This window comes from Triticum aestivum, chromosome 3D (assembly GCF_018294505.1).
Source record: "Triticum aestivum cultivar Chinese Spring chromosome 3D, IWGSC CS RefSeq v2.1, whole genome shotgun sequence".
NCBI lineage: Eukaryota > Viridiplantae > Streptophyta > Magnoliopsida > Poales > Poaceae > Triticum > Triticum aestivum.
The window spans coordinates 47316281-47333296 of NC_057802.1; positions in this window are offsets into that span (position 1 = coordinate 47316281).

Genomic DNA, 17016 nt, shown 5'->3' on the forward strand with positions numbered 1-17016 from the left:
TGATTCTGGCGCAATTAAGGTGATTAGCAGCGTGCGAATACTAATTTCAATAGGGACGTATCAGGATGATGTTGAGTGTGATGTGGTGCTGATGCACGCTTGTCACTTGCTTCTTGGATGACCGTGGTTGCATGGCCGTGATGTGCAAATTAGTGGGCGTGCAAATTGCTTATGTTTTGTCCATAGAGGAGAAAAGTTCACCTGGCTGTCCATGACACCCGAGGAAGTCTATCTTGATGATATGAAAAGAAAAGGAAAGAAAAAGAGGGAGAGTGATCATACACAACGAGTGAGCCACCAACATAGTGAGGGAGTGTTTCCACAGCCAAAAGCTCCACAACCAAATATGACCAAGCCCCAGGAAAAACAAGGATTAGTTATGATGGCTAGGAAAAGGGATATGCGGGAATTGAGAGAACCTAATACTCCATTCTTTGTACTCATGTACAAGGAAACTTTATTGGCTGCTAACGACTTAACCTCAACTCTTCCTAGTGTTGTTTTTGATCTTTTGTAGGAGTATGAGGATGTGTTCCCCAAGGAGGTGCCACCTGGTTTGCCACCGAAGCGGGGCATTGAGCACCAAATTGACTTGGTTCCGGGTGCCCCACTACCAAATCGACCACCGTACCGAGCAAACCCAGAGGAGAAGAAGGAAATTCAAAGGCAAGTAGAAGATCTTCTTAACAAAGGGTATGTAAGGGAAAGTCTTTCTCCTTGTGTTGTTCCCATTCTTTTAGTTCCAAAGAAAGACGGTACTATGCGCATGTGCACTGATTGTAGATCCATTAACAACATAACTGTGAGATATCGACACCCTATTCCTAGGCTCGGTGGCATGCTTGATGAAATTTGTGGCTCCACCATATTTTCCAAAATTGATTTGCGAAGTGGATACCACCAAATAAGAATGAAAGAGGGTGACGAATGAAACTACATTCAAGACAAAATTTGGCTTGTATGAATGGTTGGTTATGCCTTTTGGGTTAACGAATGCACCTAGTACTTTCATGAGATTGATGAATCATGTGCTTAGATCCTTCATTGGCAAGTTTTTAGTGGTTTACTTTGATGACATATTGATTTATAACAAAACTTTGGAGGATCATGTTGGACATATAAAATGTGTGCTTGCTGTCCTACGGGAGGAAAAGTTGTATGCTAACGTGGAAAAGTGCACATTTTGCACAAACAAGGTTGTGTTTCTTGGCTTTGTTGTTTCAGAAAAAGGTGTGGAGGTCGATGAAGAGAAGATCAAGGCTATTCGTGAGTGGATGCCTCCACAAAATGTGAGCCAAGTACGTAGCTTCCTCGGACTTGCGGGTTTCTACCGCTGGTTCGTGTAGGATTTCAGCACCATTGCTGCACCAATGAATGAGTTAACGAAGAAAGACACTCCATTCCAGTTGGGTGATGCCCAAGATAAGTCCTTCCAAGAACTGAAGTTGAGGTTGACATCAGCCACATTGCTTTCACTTCCTGATTTTGGTAAGAGATTTGAAATTGAATGTGATGCACGTGGTGTTGGCATTGGTGGAGTTCTAATGCAAGAAGGTAAACCCATCGCCTATTTTAGTGAGAAGCTTAATGGTCCAACTCTTAATTATTCCGTCTATGATAAATAATTGTATGCTCTTGTTCGATCTTTGAAAACATGGCAGCATTACTTGTGGCCTAAAGAGCTTGTGATACATTCTGACCATGAATCTTTAAAGCATCTAAAGGGTCAACTCAAACTGAACCGTAGACATGCAAATTGGTGTGAGCTCATAGAATCTTCTCCTTATATTGTCAAGTACAAGAAAGGGAAGGATAACGTAATTGCCGATGCATTGTCTATGCGTCATATTTTACTTTCCCAACTTGATGTTAAAATCCTTGGTTTAGAAAGCATCAAAGAATTGTACTCTAATGACTCATACTTTGCTAAGCCATTTTCAAAGTGCAACAAGGGAAAGGGATGGGAGAAGTTTCACTTGCATGATGGATTTCTATTTCGCGCTAACAAATTGTGCTTCCCAGATTGTTCTGTTCGTTTGTTGCTCTTGCAGGAGGCTCATGCTGGTGGACTCATGGGACATTTCGGAGCCAAGAAAACTGAAAGTGTGCTCGTTGATCACTTCTTTTGGCCACGAATGAGACGTGACGTGGAACGCTATGTGATGAGATTTGAGATGTGTCACACAGCTAAGTCCCGCTTGAATCCTCATGGTCTCTATACTCCTCTATCTATTCCGAACACTCTGTGGGAAGATATTTCTATGGATTTTGTTCTTGGTTTACCACGGACTAAGAGGGCGAGTGACTCGGTGTTTGTGGTAGTTGATCGTTTTAGCAAAATGACACATTTTATCCCATGTCATAAGAGCGATGATGCTTCACACATTGCTGATCTGTTTTTCAGGGAAGATGTGCGGCTACATGGAGTGCCACACACGATTGTGTTAGACCGTGACACCAAAATTTCCGAGCTACTTTTGGAAGACCTTGTGGGGAAAACTTGACACCACGCTACTATTTCCACGACATGCCACCCACAAACTGATGGACAGACCGACGTTGTCAACCGAACGTTGTCCATGATGCTAAGAGTAGTCCTCAAGAAGAATTTGAAGATGTGGGAAGAGTGCCTACCTCATGTGGAGTTCGCGTATAACAGGGCGGTACATTCGACCACTAAAATTTTCCCATTTGAACTTGTTTATGGATTCAAACCTATTGCTCCCATCGATCTTTTGCCTTTTCCACTGCAGGAACGAACCAGCCTTGATGCAAGTAAGCATGCTGATTTCGTCAAGAAACTTCATGCCCAGGCAAAGGAGAACATTGAGAAAATGACCGAACAATATACGAAGCGGGTAAACAAGACCAGGAAGAAGCTGGTGTTCGAGCAAGGAGATTTGGTATGGGTACACCTTCGGAAGGACTGTTTTCCTAAGAAACGCAAGTGCAAGTTGTAGCCACGCGGCGATGGACCATTTGCGGTGCTCGAGAGGATCAACGACAATGCTTACAAGATCGATCTCCCAGAAGAATATGGTGTTAGCCCAACCTTCATTGTCTATGATCATTCCCCATACTTTGGGCCTTTAGAATCGAGGACGACTCCTTCTCAAGAGGGGGAGGATGATGAGGACATCCCAACCATGGGCACCACACCACCAATCATCAACGATCCAATCACAAGAAGTCACGCAATGCAAGTACATGATCAGGTGAACGCTAACTTAAGTTTATCATCTGTGCCTTCACCTCCTTTGTTGTTGGTTGAACTCAGGTGCAATACTGAAGAAGGCCAAACACATTTCAGCCCGTGCAAAACAATGTTTTATGGCGAAGAAACAAAGTTAGGAGTTCATGAAGGAATGAGTTGTCTGCTGAAGAAACATTGTTCCGATTCTGACGAAACAATTTTTTGCATGAGTTTGGATATCCCAACTTGCGAAAGGTTCCCAGAACTCGAGTTTGCTGCTGAAGGAAACATTGTTTGACTCCAGTGAACAATGTTTGGTCAGGAACTGCTAGCCACCTCCAACGAGAGTTTTCCAGAAGCTACCTCATTAAGTCTCTAAGCCATTTAGTCAAACCAAAGCTGGTTCCCTTTCACACCTATCCATGGGGTTGTCCCGATTATAAATAGGCTAGCTCTTCCCTTTGTTGGGGACTTTTGCCATTTCTATCAAAGACCAAAGACATAGACTCCTCCTGAGATGGGAGAGCTCTTGTTACCCTTATTCTCGCGATTCCTTGAGAAATTGCTGCTAATTCGTGCTCCACGACTAGATCGTGTTGTGTGGGTTAGAGTTCGTGGTTTCCCTTGCGGATTGCACCTATCCCGTGCTCCACTACTTGAGCGTGGTTTTGTGGGGTAGTATTACGGGTTGTCGGCAAATGTTCGGATTGCAAGCTTCAGTGAGCATCCTCCTCGTCGGGTCATAATCTCTTATTTTTCATTTTTCGACTGCTTGCAGCTAGTTATCCCCATCCATTTATCGATCCTACGCCGTGAAGATGGGACCTCCCCTTGTACACCCTCTTCTCCAAAGACGGTGTCGTATCAGAGGTAGAGGCGTAGAGCTGTATGAACTTTCATACCCGCCCGACTCAAAATCTAGCATGACCATAATAGAGTTAGAGTTGATCATACGGACAAGCCGTGGAGCAGCATTGCCAGTAGCTGGTGGAGGTACAGATCCCAGGGGATGCCTGAGACCAATCTTCAATCACCGATCAGGAGTGGAAAACTATAGGCACAAAAATCTGGAGCGATCTGGAGTAAAGTGCATGCTACCGGTGTGTGCTACAACAATGAGGAATGTGGCGGAGGCAGGATGAGAGCTGCTACCTCTTGAGTATGCGTTGGTTTTTCTCTTGAAGAGGAAAGGGTGATGCAGCAAAGTAGCGTAAGTATTTCCCTCAGTTTTTGAGAACCAAGGTATCAATCCAGTAGGAGAACACACGCAAGTCCCTCGTACCTACACAAACAAATAAGAACCTTGCAACCAACGCGATAAAGGGGTCGTCAATCCCTTCACGGCCACTTGCAAAAGTGAGATCTGATAGAGATGATAAGATAATATTTTTCGTATTTTTATGATAAAGATTAAAAGTAAAGAAAGCAAAATAAACGGCGATAGAAATAGCTAGTTGACGGGAGATTAATACGATGGAAGATAGACCCAGGGGCCATAGGTTTCACTAGTGACTTCTCTCAAGATAGCATAAGTATTGCGGTGGGTGAACAAATTACTGTCGAGCAATTGATACAAAAGTGCATAATTATGAGAATATCTAGGCATGATCATGTATATAGGCATCACGTCCGTGACAAGTAGACCGACTCCTGCCTGCATATACTACTATTACTCCACACATCGACCGCTATCCAGCATGCATCTAGAGTATTAAGTTCATAAGAACAGAGTAATGCATTAAGTAAGATGACATGATGTAGAGGGATAAACTCAAGCAATATGATATAAACACCATCTTTTTATCCTCGATGGCAACAATACAATACGTGTCGTTTCCCCTACTGTCACTGGGATCGAGCACCGCATGATTGAACCCAATGCTAAGCACTTCTCCCATTGCAAGAAAGATCAATCTAGTAGGCCAAACCAAACTGATAATTCGAAGAGACTTGCAAAGATAACCAATTATACATAGAAGAATTCAGAGAAGATTCAAATATTGTTCATAGATAATCTTGATCATAAACCCACAATTCATGGGATCTCGACAAACACACTGCAGAAAGAGTTACATCGAATAGATCTCCAAGAAGATCGAGGAGAACTTTGTATTGAGATCCAAAGAGAGAGAAGAAGCCATCTAGCTAATAACTATGGACCCGAAGGTCTGTGGTAAACTACTCACACATCATCGGAGAGGCTATGGTGTTGATGTAGAAGCCCTCCGTGATCGATGCCCCCTCCGGCGGAGCGCCGAAAAAGGCCCCAAGATGGGATCTCACGGGTACAGAAGGTTGCCGCGGTGGAATTAGGTTTTCGTGGTGCTCCTCGATGGTTTCGGGGTACGTAGGTATATATAGGAGGATGAAGTAGGTCGGTGGAGCCACGAGGGGCCCACGAGGGTGGAGGGCGCGCCCAGGGGGGTAGGCGCGCCCCCTGCCTCATGGCCTCCTCGTTGTTTGCTTGACGCCCACTCCAAGTCCTCTGGATCACGTTTGTTCCAAAAATCACGCTCCCGAAGGTTTTATTCCGTTTGGACTCCGTCTGATATTCTTTTCTGCGAAACACTGAAATAGGCAAAAAACAGCAATTTGCACTGGGCCTTGGGTTAATAGGTTAGTCCCAAAAATAATATAAAAGTGTATAAATAAGCCCATTAAACATCGAAAACAGAATATATAATAGCATGGAGCAATAAAAAATTATAGATACGTTGGGGACGTATCAAGCATCCCCAAGCTTAATTCCTGCTCGTCCTCGAGTAGGTAAATGATAAAAACAGAATTTTTGATGTGGAATGCTACCTAGCATATTTCTTCAATGTAATTTTCTTTATTGTGGCATGAATGTTCAGATCCGAAAGATTCAAGATAAAAGTTTAGTATTGACATAAAAATAATAATACTTCAAGCATGCTAACCAAGCAATTATGTTTTCTCAAAATAACATAGCCAAAGAAAGCTTATACCTAGAAAATCATATAGTTTGGCTATGCTTCATTTTCGTCACACAAAATGCTCTCATCATGCGCAACCCCGGTGACAAGCCAAGCAATTGTTTCATACTTAGCCTTTTCAAACTCTTCAAACTTTTACGCAATATATGAGCGCCAGCCATGGACATAGCACTATGGGTGGAATAGAATATAATGACTGAGGTTGTGTGAGAAGACAAAAAGGGAGAAAGTCTCACATTGACGCGGCTAATCAACGGGCTATGGAGATGCCCATCAATTGATGTCAATGCAAGGAGTAGGGATTGCCATGCAACGGATGCACTAGAGCTATAAATATATGAAAGCTCAACAAAATAAACTAAGTGGGTGTGCATCCAACTTGCTTGCTCACGAAGACCTAGGGCATTTGAGGAAGCCCATTGTTGGAATATACAAGCCAAGTTCTATAATGTAAAATTCCCACTAGTATATGAAAGTGACAAAATAGGAGACTCTCTATCATGAAGATCATGGTGCTATTTTGAAGCACAAGTGTGGTAAAAGGATAGTAACATTATCCCTTCTCTCTTTTTCTCTCAATTTTTTTATTTGGGCCTTCTTTTTTTCTTTTCTTTCTCTTTTTTTTTTCTTTTGTCCGGAGTCTCATCCCGACTTGTGGGGGAATCATAGTCTCCATCATCCTTTCCTCACTTGGGACAATGCTCTAATAATGATGATCATCACACTTTTATTTACTTACAACTCAAAGATTACAACTCAATACTTAGAACAAAATATGACTCTATGTGAATGCCTCCCGCGGTGTACCGGGATATGCAATGAATCAAGAGTGACATGTATGAAAGAATTATAAAGGTGGCTTTGCCACAAGTACGATGTCAACTACATGATCATGCAAAGCAATATGACAATGATGATGCGTGTCATAATAAACTGAACAGTTGAAAGTTGCATGGCAATATATCTCGGAATGGCTATGGAAATGCCATAATAGGTAGGTATGGTGGCTGTTTTGAGGAAGATATAAGGAGGTTTATGTGTGATAGAGCGTATCATATCACGGGGTTTGGATGCACGGGCGCACCAACTCTCAAGGTGAGAAAGGGCAATGCACGGTACCGAAGAGGCTAGCAATGATGGAAGGGTGAGAGTGCGTATAATCCATGGACTCAAAATTAGTCATAAAGAACTCACATACTTATTGCAAAAATCTACAAGCCATCAAAACCAAGCACTACGCGCATGCTCCTAGGGGGATAGATTGGTAGGAAAAGACCATCGCTCGTCCCCGACCGCCACTCATAAGGAAAGCAATCAAAGAACACCTCATGCTTCAAATTTGTCACACAACGTTTACCATACGTGCATGCTACGGGACTTGCAAACTTCAACACAAGTATCTCTCAATTTCGCAATTGCTCAACTAGCACACCTCTAATATTACCACCTTTATATCTCAAAACAACTATCAAGTATCAAACTTCTCTTACTATTCAATGCACTTTGTAAACTACCATGATGTTCTAAAGGACTCTCAAAATAATATAAGTGAAGCATGAGAGATCAATAATTTCTATAAAATATAACCACCACCGTGCTCTAAAAGATATAAGTGAAGCACATAGAGCAAAATTGTTTAGCTCAAAAGATATAAGTGAAGCACATAGAGTATTCTAATAAATTCTGATTAATGTGTGTCTCTCTCAAAAGGTGTGTACAGCAAGGATGATTGTGGTGAACTAAAAAGCAAAGACTCAAATCAAACAAGATGCTCCAAGCAAAACACATATCATGTGGTGAATAAAAATATAGCTCCAAGTAAAGTTACCGATGGACGAAGACAAAAGAGGGGATGCCTTCCGGGGCATCCCCAAGCTTAGGCTTTTGGTTGTACTTGGATTTTACCTTGGGGAGCCTTGGGCATCCCCAAGCTTAGGCTCTTGCCACTCCTTGTTCCATAATCCATCAAATCTTTACCCAAAACTTGAAAACTTCACGACACAAAACTTAACAGAAAATCTCGTGAGCTCCGTTAGCGAAAGAAAACAAAACACCACTTCAAGGTACTGTAATGAACTCATTCTTTATTTATATTGGTGTTAAACCTACTGTATTCCAATTTTTCTATGGTTCATAAACTCCATTACTAGCCATAGATTCATCAAAATAAGCAAACAACACACGAAAAACAGAATCTGTCAAAAACAGAACAGTCTGTAGTAATCTGTAACTAACGCAAACTTCTGGAACTCCAAAAATTCTAAAATAAATTGCTGTACGTGAGGAATTTATCTATTAATCAGCTTCAAAAAATATCAACTAAATATCACTCTCAAGTAAAAAGTTGTAGCTAATCTCGTGAGCGCTAAAGTTTCTGTTTTTTACAGCAAGATCGCAAAGACTTTCCCCAAGTCTTCCCAAAGGTTCTACTTGGGACAAACAGTAATTAAAACACAAAATCACATCTAAACATAAGCTAGATGGATTATTTATTACTTAACAGAACCAAAAAGCAAAAAAACTAAAATAAAATTGGGTTGCCTCCCAACAAGCGCTATCGTTTAACGCCCCTAGCTAGGCATAAGATCTCAACGATGCTCACATGAAAGACAAGAATTGAAGCACAAAGAGAGCATCATGTAGTATATGACAAACACATCTAAGTCTAACATACTTCCTATGCATAGGCATCTTATAGGCAAACAAATTATCAAGGCAAGCAAAAACTACCATATGCAAGGAAGAAGAGAGAAACAATAGCAATCTCAACATAACGAGAGGTAATTTAGTAACATGAAAATTTCTACAACCATATTTCCCTCTCTCATAATAATTACATGTAGGATCATAAGAAAATTCAACAATATAGCTATCACAAAACATATTCGCAACACGATCCACATGCATGCGAAGTTGACACTCTTCCAAAATAGTGGGATTATCATTAACTAAAGTCATGACCTCTCCAAACCCACTTTTATAAAAAATACCATAAGATTGAACATTCTCCAAATATGTGGGATCTAAAGTTGACACTCTTCCAAACCCACTTTCAATATTATTGCAAACACTCTTACCAATCTCATATTCATCATGGGGCTTAAATAAATTTTCAAGATCATAAGAAGAATCACCCCAATCATGATCATTGCAACAAGTAGTAGACATAGCAAAACTAGCATCCCCAAGCTTAGGGTTTTGCATATTATTAGCACAATTTACATCAAGAGAATTTATAGTAAAATCATTGCAATCATGCTCTTGATGCAAGGAACCATCAAGTATGGGTGCAATAGCAATAATCTCATGTTTAACATAAGGAACTATAGCAAATTCATCTCCATAAATATTGGCATCATGGCCATAAGAATAGCAAGCATCATGTTCGTCAAGGGATATTTCAATCAAATCATTGGAATCACAATTATCTATAGATTCATGCATATCATTATTTTCTTCCAAAGCAACGGTCATTCTCTCAATAAATTCTTTGACATAGACATTATGAGCATAATTTTCATAGCAATATTTTAGTATGTCAAAATTTTCAGATTTGTAGAGAGTAATATCATACTTTTCAATCAAAGAAGCAACTTCATAAGCACCCTTAAAAGCAACAAATTCTTCAGTTTTTTTGATATCGTAGTAACTATAAACACCCTTTGCATAAGAAGATAAGATTTCATTATCGTTAAACTCACATAGGTAGGGGAGGTGTTTTTTAGGGTTCTTAGAGCAACAAGTAAAATCATAAATTTCACAAAGATTCCAAGCATAACACATCAATTTGTTTATTTGATCCCATAAGAGTCTCCCTTTTTCAGATAAACGGTGACGCACAAAATGAGCATGCTCATCTAAAGATTTCCCATCAACTAGGCTAGTTGGGGTTTCAGCACGAGCGCATAAGGATCGAAGATGATCCAAGTAGAACACTTTAAGTGGATCCATATCAATAGATTTTTAGCAATCAAAGATGCAAGCAAATAGAAGGCACATGGAAACACAAACAAAGAAACTTACGGGAAGAAGGCGAACGAAAAAGGGCGAATAAAATAACAAAGGTGAAGTGGGGGAGAGGAAAACGAGAGGCAAATGGCAAATAATGTAAAGCGAGGGATAAGAGTTTGTGATGGGTACTTGGTATGTCTTGACTTGTGCGTAGACTCCTCGGCAACGGCGCCAGAAATCCTTATTTTTACCTCTTGAGCATACGTTGGTTTTCCCTTGAAGAGGAAAGGGTGATGCAGCAAAGTAGCGTAAGTATTTCCCTCAGTTTTTGAGAACCAAGGTATCAATCCAGTAGGAGACCACACGCAAGTCCCTCGTACCTACACAAACAAATAAGAACCTTGCAACCAACGCGATAAAGGGGTTGTCAATCCCTTCACGGCCACTTGCAAAAGTGAGATCTGATAGAGATGATAACATAATATTTTTCGTATTTTTATGATAAACATTAAAAGTAAAGAAAGCAAAATAAACGGCGATAGAAATAGCTAGTTGACGGGAGATTAATATGATGGAAGATAGACCCGGGGGCCATAGGTTTCACTAGTGGCTTCTCTCAAGATAGCATAAGTATTACGGTGGATGAACAAATTACTGTCGAGCAATTGATAGAAAAGTGCATAATTATGAGAATATCTAGGCATGATCATGTATATAGGCATCACGTCCGTGACAAGTAGACCGACTCCTGCCTGCATCTACTACTATTACTCCACACATCGACCGCTATCCAGCATGCATCTAGAGTATTAAGTTGATAAGAACAAAGTAATGCATTAAGTAAGATGACATGATGTAGAGGGATAAACTCAAGCAATATGATATAAACACCATCTTTTTATCCTCGATGGCAACAATACAATACGTGTCGTTTCCCCTACTGTCACCGGGATCGAGCACCGCATGATTGAACCCAATGCTAAGCACTTCTCCCATTGCAAGAAAGATCAATCTAGTAAGCCAAACCAAACTGATAATTCGAAGAGACTTGCAAAGATAACCAATCATACATAAAAGAATTCAGAGAAGATTCAAATATTGTTCATAGATAATCTTGATCATAAACCCACAATTCATCGGATCTCGACAAACACACCGCAAAAAGAGTTACATCGAATAGATCTCCAAGAAGACCGAGGAGAACTTTGTATTGAGATCCAAAGAGAGAGAAGAAGCCATCTAGCTAATAACTATGGACCCGAAGGTCTGTGGTAAACTACTCACACATCATTGGAGAGGCTATGGTGTTGATGTAGAAGCTCTCCGTGATCAATGCCCCGTCCGGCGGAGCGCCGGAAAAGGCCCCAAGATGGGATCTCACGGGTACAGAAGGTTGTGGCGGTGGAATTAGGTTTTCGTGGTGCTCCTCGTTGGTTTCGGGGTACGTAGGTATATATAGGAGGAAGAAGTAGGTCGGTGGAGCCACGAGGGGCCCACGAGGGTGGAGGGCACGCCAGGGGGGTAGGCGCACCCCCTGCCTCGTGGCCTCCTCGTTGATTTCTTGACGTCCACTCCAAGTCCTCTGGATCACATTTGTTCCAAAAATCACGATCCCGAAGGTTTCATTCCGTTTGGACTCCGTTTGATATTCTTTTTTTTGCGAAACACTGAAATAGGCAAAAAACAGCAATTTGCACCGGGCATTGGGTTAATAGGTTAGTCCCAAAAATAATATAGAAGTGTATAAATAAGCCCATTAGACATCCAAAACAGAATATATAATTGCATGGAGCAATCAAAAATTATAGATACGTTGGAGACGTATCAAGAGCCCGCTTCACTGGCGTCGAAATGCATCGCGGCGAAGCGTACAAACTTCCCGGGCCTAAGTCCACCGTCGATGACCGGATTGTCCCAGCACATGTTGCCCCGTGGTGGGTGCCAAATGTCGTGGAGATTTCTCCACAATACTCATGATTTGGGGATTTTATGTGGGCAAGACACACATGAAAGATCTAGGTACTAGATTTCATATAATGGAGGTTTTACCTAAATTCGAGCCCCTATTCTAGGGGTAAGACCCTACTCCTGTGTGGATATTTTCTCTCTAATGTGAGCCAATTGATTACAGAGGATTTTTCTAGCTTCTAGACGAACTTATTTGTATCTCGCGCTCTTCTCACATTATATACTATGATGAGAAGGCGGAGTTACAAGGAGTTACAAGGGCTGTTAAGAGCTATGATGTAATAACGACCGTAATGGTGGATGGAATTATGACATCACCATAAGAGCGGTCTTAATAGCGCGGCTGGTAACGTTCCTCTTGATTGACCACATCTTGACCCAGTTGAATAGACGTTGTGGGGTCTTAGCCGAATGGGCGTCGTGATGTTCACTCGGATGGGCTTTATTGATACCGGCCGAGCTGAGTAGTTTTCCTGATGAAGACTAGGTTTGTGGGCCCTAGTGGGACGAATCCTTGTCAAGGGCCTATCCAGGGGATTTTACTGCACATGGTCATTTTTTAACACAATACAATCGAAGTCGCTCACATACACTCACTTATATACACACACATGCATATCCTACCTCTATGAGTACCTCCGAGAGACTGAGCCAACACATAATCTTCAGATTGACGAAGTCGCCATAGACACCTTCCTAGTCGACGCGAACGTCTCTTCCCATTGAACGCACATCGCCAGAAGGACTAGAATAAATCGAGAAAAGTGCGAGCACCAATGTAAGTCTGGGACTTGAACTCTGGTGGGCAGGGGCCACTGTCCTCCTAACCTTCCAAATACATAATAGTTCACGTCGCATGGTTATTTGACTGGGTCCAGACTAATTAATTAATTAAGCAATTTTTTTTTAGAAAAGGAGGAGGACCCCAGCCTCTGCATCTGGATGATGCATGCAGTCACTTTATTAATTATTCACGCAAGACCTTACAAAGTTATACAACAGTAAGACTAAAGCCACCCTCTAGGCAACATCTGTCGCTACTCCTATCCAGTTGATATAGGGATGCTGATAGTCTGGGCCTAATACCACATAGACCTCGTAGCCAAACCTAACATCTAAGACCTGAGGTCCCAACCAGGACGCCTGCTGGGTATGGGGCACCCACCAGTCCGGTGCACTCCTCAACCAGGAAGCCTGTCGGGTATGAGGCCGCCGTAGCCACCTGCCGCCAATCCATCTTCAGTGATGTACTGCTGCATCTACCTTGCCCGGTCTAGCTGTCGTCGACGTGCCAGACAACGCCACCATCCTGCGCTCGTCCATCATCACATGCTCACCGGCGAGACCCCGCTGCTCCATGCTGCCGAGACCCATCGTCGTCAACGCGAGAGAAGGCATGCCACACCACCTCACGCCTCTTCCATTCGGCGCCGCTCCACAAACGATGCCCCCAATAGGGAACACGAGACCGCAACGCCGCCATCGTCCGATCTGGTGATCTTAGGATTTCTCCCGGAGCGGCACGAGCAGGTTGACAATAGTTGCTTGACGATGCCTTCATCAAGGTAACGACGTAGGCCCCCATCGCCCGCCATGACCGGAGTTGGCTCGGTTTTCGCCGGTGACTATGTCTCCCCAACTCGCCGCCGGTGCTAATAGTGGGATCCAAGATCCGTCACTACCAGCCTGGCCAACCGCCTTCGGTGGAGAAGGCAGCCACCACCACCATGCCCGGGCCAAGAGACCCGGACGCCCTCGTGCCGCGAAGATTACCCAGGGGGGATCTCCTCTTGCCGTTGTCGAGACGAGGCGCAACCGCAATGGATCTCGATCTAAACCCCTCGGGCCCAGATCAGATCTCATCTCAGCCAAACTCTCATCCGCCAAACAGCCGTCGGAGATCTCCTGGCCACCGCCAACCCGCTGCGCACTGTTGGAGGAGGAGATGGACGCCGCTGCCCCCACGCGTTACCACCGGCCGAGGACTGCACCGCCGCCGCCGCCGCCTCACCATAGGGGCTTCGCCCCGCGGCGTCCTTAGCGACGGCGGCGGTAGTGGGAGGCGATGGAGGAGGAGGGCTGAGGGCGGTGTGGACGGGGACTCCCCGGGGGCGGCGCGGCGCTGCCACCTCGGGGGAGAGAGGTCGGGGGAGAGAGGTCCGTGCAACTATTCTTTCGGAGCAATTTTTCTTCTTAATCAATGAGATATTTGTTTTGCTTCATCTTTCATTATATCCAGTTTATCTCGGCTCCATGGTTCTATGAACCACCTCTCCGGAGAGCACACAAAGCTAAGCACGACCAATCTTGTTAGAATTAGCTGTCATGTACTCTATTTAGCATTGTCCCATAGTCGCCCTCATAGCATATTCAAGTGGACCGAGCTAATTTGACCTCTGATATGTTTACGGACGCGTCTAGACAGTATCCGCCGACATCCCCGCAAAACCTCACTTGTCCGTGCATGCAACGACATCCTTCATTTAATCTTTCAGTTATCCGAAGAAATGCATATGATTGGTGGGAACAGATAAAGGAAAAGAAAAGAGGAAAAAGAGAAAATGATTTAGAGTGGGCTTAGGTTCGACGTGGTGGGCGGAGGTTTGGGTTTGGAATGATTGTGTGACTCCCATTTTCACTCCACATATAGGTTGGGTTTGGAGGTTTGCGGAACCAAAACCATTTGAAAGATCCAATTGGGTGATGTTTTCTTCCTATCTGTCGGGGACGCTGTCTGACATATAGAAACGAGATAGGAGATCCGGTCAGAGATGCTCTAATCATTGGTAATGGATTGGGCGTTTTCCACGACAGAAAGAGAAAGAGAAGTGCTCTTCCCCCTCAAAAAAAAAGGTGCTCTTCCTCGTTGAGAAAATAAATAAGCCATTTTTAAGTACTACTACGTTGGTGTATCTGGACTCGTCATGGGCGCATACACCGCCCTTATGATGCAGCAGATTTCTTTTGTTATATAATGTCAGAGAGTCTCCTTTAAACTGTACTATAAGAATCTGCGTATGGGCCTTGACACATGTACGTAAGATATAAAGATATGTATACACTAGGACATTAAATACAGAGGCATCTGCTTTATCTGGTACTGCCTATCATACATACGAAGCTGCCCCGAAATACTACAAAATGCGATGATCGTTTTTAATCTGTGCTGTGCTCAGAAAGTGCAAAGCAGTGGGATCGATAATTCTTGTTTCGCATAAACAAGCAAACATAAATGTTATACTACAAAAAATTGATTTTTTTGTGTGTGTGGAAATGCAGGAGTCGCTTTTTCTTCTTCCTTTTCAACTGAGAATCTGTTACTTTGTATCAAAGAAGCATATCGTTGTTCGAAAATCCATCTCTGCACCCGAGCTCATCTGCACCCGCGCTGATGAAAAAAATCAAAACAAATACTAGAAAAATTCAAAATTTTCAAAAAAAAAATTGTGATAGAAAATTTGTTGCGTGAGACCCGCTCCAAATTTTAAGTCATTTGGATATATGAGCAGCTCTGAGAAAAAAGACAAATTGGGGGTTTGTAAAAAGTTTACTGTTCATGTACTGTTTTGACCCGATTTGTCTTTTTTGCTGAGAGCTGCTCAGATGTCCAAATGACTTGAAATTTGGAGCGGGTCTCACGCATCAAATTTTCTACAACACAATTTTTTTTTGGAAATTTTTGAATTTGTTTTGAATTTTTTACGATTTTTTTCTAACTACGTGCAGATGAGTCTGGGCACCAAAACGCCCTACTCTTCGTTATTTATTAATTGTGCGTAAAATCTACACTCTCTCTGAGGGAATCTTTTGCCACTATTCCAATCTGATAAGATCGGGGTATATTATGTGTCCTATCATTATCAGGTCGGAATATGTTTTATAACCATCAGGTATATCAATGGGAAAATACCATGATACACCTGGTTGTATATGCACCTCTCTGATTTTTTTTGGCAAATCAGGAAAAGCTCAAAATTCTTTGAAACTTTTTTGCAACAAACTTGACCTACTGGCTTACTCGTATAAATTTTTTGACAAGGGAAAACAACTGTAAAAAAAATCTGAGCATAAAAATCAAATTTTCCAGGACAATATAAAGTGAATAGTACCTCTAATATAGTGCTGATTTTGTTTTTCCACAACTAATACCAAGAAAGTCATATTGTCCCCAAATTTTTTTACGCGGGTGTAACGATTTATCAAGTTTGTTGCAAAAAAAAATCATGATTTTCAACCATTTTTACAATTACTAAATTATTGTTAAAAACCGGGTGCGCCTACCGCCGGGCTCTATTCGTCCTCCTCGTATATCAATGGCTCCATATCTATTTTCCACACAAAAAATGCTCTGTGTCTATTTTGCGGTGTTTCAAACAAATGTTTATTAAGGGCCTGTTCGGAGTCTCGCCACTCCATGGACTCCGCTCCCAGAGTGGGTGGAGTTTCAGTCGAAAACAACGGAGCGGAGAAACAAATGCTCCACAGATTCTCATATTTCTCGGAGTGGTGGATTCCTGAACATGCACTAACCAAAGAATTTTATCTAGACAAGAACAGAGAAAAGCAATATAAATCCCAGACAAGAAAAACTAAACTATTGAACATTTCTCTTGTGGATATTTTGAGACATATGAACTTTGCAGAGATTTTGCAACATACAGTACCATTTCCTACAGAAACGGCAGCATGAATTTTCTTGAACAACAAAAAGGAGAGAGTTAACGCTCCAAAAGGTGTGGATTGTGGTTTTGTGGGCCAAGCACCAATCATGTACACCATCCAGTTGATGAGACCTCAAAGAATCTTCCACGGCACTAGCATGTAGCATCCTATGCAGCACATTCAAAACATATTCTATGATTTTTTACCTAGCATGCATGTGAATTATTGATGTGTGATTGATTTGCTTGTTCCCAATTGGATTATCGAACCTTTTCCCACAACTAT